We start from the raw sequence: 7961 nt of genomic DNA, 5'->3' as shown, positions 1-7961 counted from the left end.
AAAATCCAGGGGAGAACCGGAGGTTGAAAAGTAACACAAGGGTAAATGGCACGCTGCAGGGTTATCACAACAGGGTCACCGCATGTTGACTGTTGGACACCTGTGCTCCATTGGTGAGTGAGCTAGTGGATCTCCATGCACCACATCAGTCTAGGAGCTCCTCACACAAACAATGCATTAACTTTTGCTGGTGGAGCAGCTCCTCACGTGAGTTGCACCGCAAGGAAAGATTGGGGGGGGGGGGGGGGGGGAGGCCTCCTAGGGCTTCACAGTGGAGGGATCCTGGCAGGGTCCACCAGGAACATGGTGCTGTGATCTGAGGGGGGGAGGGGGGACAAGGTTGCAGCTCCTGCCGGATCAGTCTTCCCTCACTAAGACCAAAGAATTCCACCACCAAATGCCCAGAAGGGTGGACTCCTGTGGGGAGCCCTTGCTCAGTCTTCCCTGGTGTCTTGGGCTTCTTCAGTGAGCCCTGAGCTGTCCTAACCTCCTGTGCCAGCGGGGCAGCTGCTTCACTTCTCCTTGCCGGGCCGCACACGCCTGCAGCACAGTTCCGCCTCCCCTCCTCTCCTGCGAGGGACCCTTGGTGTGATCTCTGGGGTCGCGGCTGGGAGGACACCTAAGCAGGTGCCTGCTTGTGCCCTGGGGGTGAATGTTTAATTTGGTCTACATTCCGTCCATCAACTGTTCTTTTTGCCTGTGCCTCCTAACCTCTCCTCACCAACGAGGGGGGCAGGCCACAGGGGGCCTCAGTGCTTACTGCATGCTGTTGTTCAGGGCCGACAGGGAGGAGCACCCCAATTGCTTAACGGACAGTCGGTCAGAAGGATTGGGGGAGGCAACATCTTCCTCCTGATCTAGCCCCTCTATAGGGCTCACCAGGTGCTATACTCCTTTGTAGGACCAGGGGCAACAAAAGGAAATGTCTTGTCCGTGATCCCAAGTTATCCCCTGGGTGAACACTTAGGTGGAGCCCAGAGAGAGGCAAGCAGGCCAGCACATCAGAGTCGTGGAAGTCCAGTGTCAGTCCTTGTTGTGCCTTAGCAGGCTACAGGTCAGCCCAGCAGCAAGGTAATGCGAGTGGCAGTTCTAGCCAGTCCTTCAAGCAGGATCTGGCACTAAATCCAAGCAGTGTTTAAAAACGCAGGGAACAACCACCTGTACTTATACTCATTTTGCTCAGCTTCCACAAAGGTTGGGGAAGGGCTTCCATCCAGTTCCAGGAATGTCCCCTTCTCCTCCAACACTGGCTCCAGACATCAGTAGTGGGTAAACAAGCTCTTTGTGTGAGGCCAGGGCACAGCCTTTACAGATGCATGTGTGACCCACCTCTCCCTCCCCCAGCACAGGACAACCATTCATTAAGCAGATGTACTCCTGTTACACCTCCAACCTCCCTGTGTGATGGCTATCTGGGAAGTATGCAGAAAGCCCAGCTGTCATTCTACCTCAGGAGTGGATTAGAGACAGGCTACAAAAGCAACCGAGTTTTAAGCACAGAGAAAGGTCCACTTTCTAAAAGTGGCATTTTTACAATGGTAATTAAAAATCCACCTACACCAGTAAGCAGCATTTCTCACTATCATTCCAACCATATCAAACATTTCTACGCCACCCCTCACAGATCAGACCATGGCACTTAGCCAGGGCATATTCAATGAGGCAGGCAATACTCATAGCAGTGAGAGCCCACATAGGCTGTTTGTCAGTACCAGGACAGGCTACACAATACCTCTTACCTACTTAGCACCCTGCCCGTAAGGCTAGCTAGGGCCAATCTTAGGGGTGGTTGTAGTAAAAAGGGAGTTCCATACCTGGCAAGTAAATTTAGATGCCAGGTCTTTCCGGCGGTAAACTACGCATGCAGGCTCTGCAGTGGCTGCCTGAGACAGGTTTGGAAGGCTACTTCTGTGGGATGGCACAAGCTGCTCTGGAGGCCCTCTAGTAGTATTTAATTTACAGGCCCTGGGTATGGGGGATACCACTGTACAAGGGACTTACAGGTAAAGTAAATAAGCCAAATAGGTGTAAGCCAATCATACAAACTTCAGAAGGGAGAGCACATGCACTTGATCACTTATCAGCAGTGATAAAGTGCCCAGAGACCTAGAGCCAACAAAAAAAGTTAGTTAAACAGTAGGAGAAAGGCAAGAAGTTATGGAATAACTCCTGAAAAAAGGGCAAGGTTCAACATTGTCTACACCGGGAGGTGGTGTAGGGTCTCTTCCAAGAAAAGGGAGAACATTGGCTCGAACTGAACGTATGCAGTCCATTTAGACTGGAACCCAGGGCTCTTGCACACCTTTCTGCCAATACTGCCCCTACCAACAGTTCTCAAGAAGATCTCCCTAGTGGCTCAAGAATAGGCAAGGAGAGTTTGGTATCCCAGACTTTTGAACATGAGCATCTGTTGTCTGATAAGGCTACCTCTTGAGGAGGACCTCAGGTTGCAGCTGAAGGGCAGGCCCTGCACTCGAACCTACACTTAATTCCCCTTTATTTGTGGATATTGAACAGCTACAGTTGAATGCTTTTGATCTGCCTCCTGAGACATGTGATGTCATCTTGGCAGGCGTCTCTCAACAAAGACTGTATTTGCTGGACACTGGGAGAAATGTGTGCCTTGGTGTGCTTCCCATCATGTTAACCTGCTTTTGGCTCCCTTGATGGAGGTCTTACAATTTGTACTGTTTTTGGGCCAGCAAAGCCTTGCCCTGGGCATTGTTAAAGGTTACCTTTAAGCCACATCTGCTTTTTTGCAGTTCTAGAGTCAACCCTTACCGTTTAGGTCACCTTTTGTGTCAAGTTTTTTAAGAGCTTGCAATATTTTTTCCCCGCTCCCACCCCTTTAATGATTCCGCGATGGGACCTTAATTTGGTCCTATCGTTCCACATGACCTACCCATTTGAGCCCCTGCATAGTTGTTTGCTCGAACTTATAACACTGAAGACTGCCTTTTTTTGGAAGCCATTACATTGGCCAGGAGGGTCAGCGAGTTTCAGGCTCTTTCAGTTAACCCTCTGTACACCAGCTTTTACCTAGACAAACTGGTTACTAGGACATATGCCTTTTTTCTGTTTGGTGGTCACTCCCTTTCATGTATTCGAGCACATTACGCTCCTAATGTTTTTCGCCCTGCCTCCTCCTTCCAAGGAGGAAGGGAAACTTATTCACTTAGACCAAAAGAGAGCTCTTTCTTCCTACATCAATCACACTAAGCACATTGGATGGACTATCAGCTCGTCATTGGGTTCACTGGAATGAAAAAGGGAAAGGCAGTACAGAAAAGCACCATCTCTTGATGGATTGTACTCTGCATCGGGATCTGCTGCACACTAGCTAAAATGCAGCCTCCTTTGGGCCCATTTCACCCACTTCAAGGACGCTACTACTGGTAGCATGCAGGGTACCTGTCCTGAACATCTGTCAAGCGCCTACGTGGGCATCCCTCCACACGTTCACAAAGTACTGCTACTTAGACAGTCAGGACCATCGTTTTGCCGGTTCGGCCTTCAAGGACTTCTTGGTTTGAGCTGTTTGCAGCCCCACCCCCGGGTACGTTTTTGCTTGACCATCTATTCTAAAGGGAGGAATCTGTCGTTAGAAGTAGAGCAGAAAAACGAGTTGCTTTACCTATGGTAACTTTTTTCTGGTAGACTCTAACTGCAGAAATCTCACAGACCTTCTTATTGTCCACGCTCTGCCAAGTGGGCTTCATCCAAACAACATGCTAGATTCTGCACACTGGTCAAACTCTCAGACTACCGTGACACTGTACTTTTGGCACAGAAATGGGCCCAAAAGAAACTGGTGCCAGTGCCCCGGGATGGCGCGTATATAGGCATCACACATTTCCATGCTGACCTTGAGCTGATTAACACTGCTTACTGGTGAGCAGAGATACTGCTCAAGATTTTCTCGAAGACTGGGGAATATTTTAAGGTGAGAAATCTGCTGTTAGATGGTTTCTACCAGAAAGTGTTACCAAAGGTGAGTAACTTGCTCTTTACGTTTTGTCACCAGACTATTTTACTAGAACTGGATTGGCACTACATAACAAACGTCTGTCTAGAGTATTTCTTTATGGATTGCTAAAATGTTTAGTCCATCCCTTCCTCATCAGTTCCACTTAGTTTTTAATCTGTATATGTTGAAACTAATTGTTTTGACAAAAAATAAAAATGGATGTATTATTTACTTGGACTCCTTCCTCTGTTTTGCAGAAATCATGATGCAGACGCCCTTTTGGATTGCTTTTTTTGTATTGTGTGACCCCCTCATCTTTGATACCTTGACCTGCATTACCTTGGTAATCATTTCATTTTTATTTCATTTTATTTTTTGTTCATGTATGTTGTCATCCTTTACCTTTCATTTTCTAAATAAAAATACTTTTATTTTGTGTTGTTCCTTTGCATTAAACTTTTAGTTTTTAAAACGAGTTGTCTCCATCTTTTAATGTAAAAGTGTTTAACATTTTTTTTTATCATTAAATGTTTAAGAAAAATCATTCACTAACTTGTTTTCCTTTCTAGGAATATATGTCATTCCTCACTTTGTCCCTAAATTTTGTTTAAGCTATGTTCACTTAAACTAGATGACTTGATTTGTGATAGTGCCACACGCCTATTAGTTTTCATTCGTTGTAAGTGCCGTTTCATTAGTTACGTTTTTACGAAGTTACCTGGATTTAAAAATCTCACCCAATTTCCTAAAATGCTAGTGTTTATGCATAGCGTGAAATTCAAAGTAAAACTTACTGTTAAGCTTACCCATTGCCGTCCTAGATTTTGCAAAGGTAATGATTAAGTCACTTTCCAAAGGCTAAGCTATTCATTCTTTATGGGATGGAAAATATTCTGCAGTGTTGAATTTGTAAAGATTACTTAAGTTGTTCCTGTTATTGTATTAATGTAAAGCCTGCTGTTCCAATCAATGTATGCCAGTAGACAGTCGGGGGTGCTTTGCAGCCAGTTAGTCAGTAACTCCGCTCCTTCACCTATAGTTATGCATGGATCCACATAAGTGCTAAACTCAGATGTTCTTTATAGGCCAGTGAATTGTTTTGTTGCTGTTCATGTGACAAGCCTGTTTTTGATTACATAATTAATTGTAGGTATTCGCCTCTCTAATGCTGTGTTTTAGGTAGCATATAAAGTATGCACTCAGCTGTTAACCAACTGGTTTCTCTACTTGTGTTTCCTAGTTTACATTGGTGGTTTTCTCAGCAGTATTAGGGGACACAATCAGTTGCAGATCTCTTGTTAGATTGATGTTGAGTCCCTAATTTTGTACATGGTACACATGCGGATTTCTCATGGTACAAAATACAATTTAGGAACACTTCTAATAACGTTTTTGAGAAGGGAGTCTTCAAAAATAGTAAATTTGATCAAATTGAGCATTTTCATAGTAAGTGATATACAGCAGATAATAGTGTCTCCCTCAGAAATAGTACTTCAATCTGTCGTATCTGTTTTGCACTCCAACATTAGGTGCTTTCATTAGCTTCCACTCAAGTTGTGTGTCTGGGTCTACCTTAGGGTACTTTTGGCACTGAATCATAGAGAATAGATCTTGTTTAGCTTACGCTCGTGAATTAAAGCATACACTCCCCTTTGGGCATTGATTAGGGGTTGCTACATTAAGGTGAGCCTACTACACAGATCAATTAAGTAAGTTAATGCAAAAAGTTAGATCTTTTGATTTTTATGCCGACAAATGTAAATCTACATTATCTCAATATTTTGAAAGATGTTTAAGGTAGTGCTTCATGGAGAAACCGCTGTGCTTTTTGCAATATCGCTGTGCCTAAAAAATATAAATAAAATCTGAGCTTGTCAAATGTAATCGGATGCTCATGTAAAGCGCTCTAGTGCATTTGGGCTATTTATGTGCTACATAAAAAATGCCCCAAAAATCTTATTATCTAGATTAGTCCGCAACATCTTTCGCTCGGTTAGTTAATCTTGGTCTCCCTCAATAGTGAAGTAGTAGGTAAAAAAAAAAAGAAAATCTTGTAAGCTTTCAGTATCATGTTTTTAATTGCCAAATACTGGCATAGTGTAGAAAGGAAAAAAACAGGTAGCAACTGCTAACTAAGAATGCACACGTAGCAACTGCAAAGTGTGTTCCATCACTATGATGAGAAACTATAAACAAATGGGTAACCTATTGTTGTTTGTGTTATTGTCTTAAGAATTTGCATTTTTTTTTAAATTGGCACCTCGTAAATCTAGGAATTTAACAGCATCCTTTTCCGTTTTTTCAAGAACATTATTTCTCTTCACAGGTTTTCTTCTTCGTCTTAACTGTCAACAACCCACAGAAATATTTAATTTTTATAGAAGGTTTCTTTGGCAGTGCCTGTAACTCCTTCGGCCCGTGACTTAACAGCACATTTTTATGCAGAAGAGCACAAAATAGTTTTTTTTCATCAGCTGTAATATCAGGGGTGTGGAATTTAATAAAGTATCTACTTGTTCATGGGACAGGATGCTTCTTAAATACTCTTGTTTGTAAAAAAAAAAAAAAAAAAAAATCTATTTGTCCCTTTGGTGCCATGTAGTGCAGTGACAAATTATAGCAGCAAGTTCATCACGTAAGAGCTCTGATAATAGCCTCTCTGGTTATGCCCGGGCTACTGCTACAGTAGGGCTTGAATACTTTCAATTTCAGTCCCTACTATAGCAGTATCTTATTTTGCCACCATTCCACAGAACTACATACTGGGACTGGAGGAAGCAGTAAGCAATAGTTCCAGGGCTTGGATGCCTTTGAGTCTGCAAACCTACTAACTTGCATGTTTTAAGGATTTTAATCAGCTCTCCTCTGATCTTTTCCCATAATGATAAGGCAGAAGTAGTTCTTCCAGGGTTGGGAAAAGACGTGGTTGGAGGGAAAGTGAACTTGTAAACACTCAATAGATTTTCACGTGAGCAAATCTACACATGCATATTTGTTCGTGCTAAAATACAGTTCGCAAATATTTTCTAGGAATTCGATTTCCTGGTCCACTTCTGTAAGTTCTTGTGAATTCATGAAAGCCACTAATGCAAAGGCATATACCATGGGTGCACTTTTGTGACTTCCTTTATGAACTGGATCCCTAATTAGGTCTGGTGGTAACAAGGACATTTTGTTTTTTATTAAACTTTCATTTCTCTCTCTATCGGCTGGCTTTACTGTGAGTGATCTCATTCTGCTCTTCCACAAGGAGCATATTGGCACACAAAGTAGTTTTGTTCAGTTCCAGGAACTACTGTAGCTATCAGTGTCGTAACGAAACTGGAGCCCCTCTGACTCACTCAGGGCAGGTGCTGTGCAAGGGGGCCCCTGGATGGTGTTGGGGGAGGAGCAGCAGGGCTTTTTTTTTTTTTTTTTTTTTTTTAACTCCACTGTTGGCAATGTGTCCTTTTTGAGACAAACGTTTTTCTTTTTGACAGTATTTATTATAGTGGTGAGGGCCTGGCAGCACCCACAACAGTAAAGTGTTGAAAAAGCCATGTTAAAACAAGAAATGCATTGACAAAACCAAAGGACCTGCAAAAATTGTCATATTGGTTGGCTTTGCCAGTGCTTGTTTATTCTCATGCTTCCCATAATAAAGTTGAAAATGGTTACTCTGATTTTCCATTATTATGGTTACTCTGATTTTCCAATGGTTACTCTGATTTTCCAGTATTCTTTGGAAATACGAGCATGCATCAACACGGTTTACTAAATGTCGCTTCAAAGAAATAACACCTAAAATTTCATAGTAGCGAAATGTTTTTTTTTTTTTTCCTGCTTATATTTTTTTCTGAACATTTTATTTTGAAAGCAAATAATCATTACTCTTGCTTACAAGCTTCTGCAAATGTTTGCATCTAATCAGAGAGCATTCTGGTAGCATTAAACTTAGCCTCATATTGTTAAAACTTTTCAAACTTGTGTGTACGCTTTTTTTTTTTTTTTAATA

At 42.7% G+C, this 7961-nt stretch overlaps 1 long non-coding RNA gene across 1 annotated transcript; it reads left to right on the top strand.

Annotated features, from left to right (window-relative positions):
- Positions 1–4222: 4222 nt before the first annotated feature.
- LOC138300616 (uncharacterized) lies at positions 4223–6492 on the top strand. The gene is made up of 2 exons (XR_011204970.1): positions 4223–4310; positions 6294–6492. It is a non-coding gene; the product is annotated as an uncharacterized lncRNA (long non-coding RNA).
- Positions 6493–7961: the final 1469 nt, after the last annotated feature.

This window comes from Pleurodeles waltl, chromosome 6, assembly GCF_031143425.1.
Source record: "Pleurodeles waltl isolate 20211129_DDA chromosome 6, aPleWal1.hap1.20221129, whole genome shotgun sequence".
In the NCBI taxonomy this organism is placed as follows: Eukaryota; Metazoa; Chordata; class Amphibia; order Caudata; family Salamandridae; genus Pleurodeles; species Pleurodeles waltl.
Note: the sequence above shows the minus strand (reverse complement) of the source record. Positions and strands in the feature narration are given on the sequence as shown.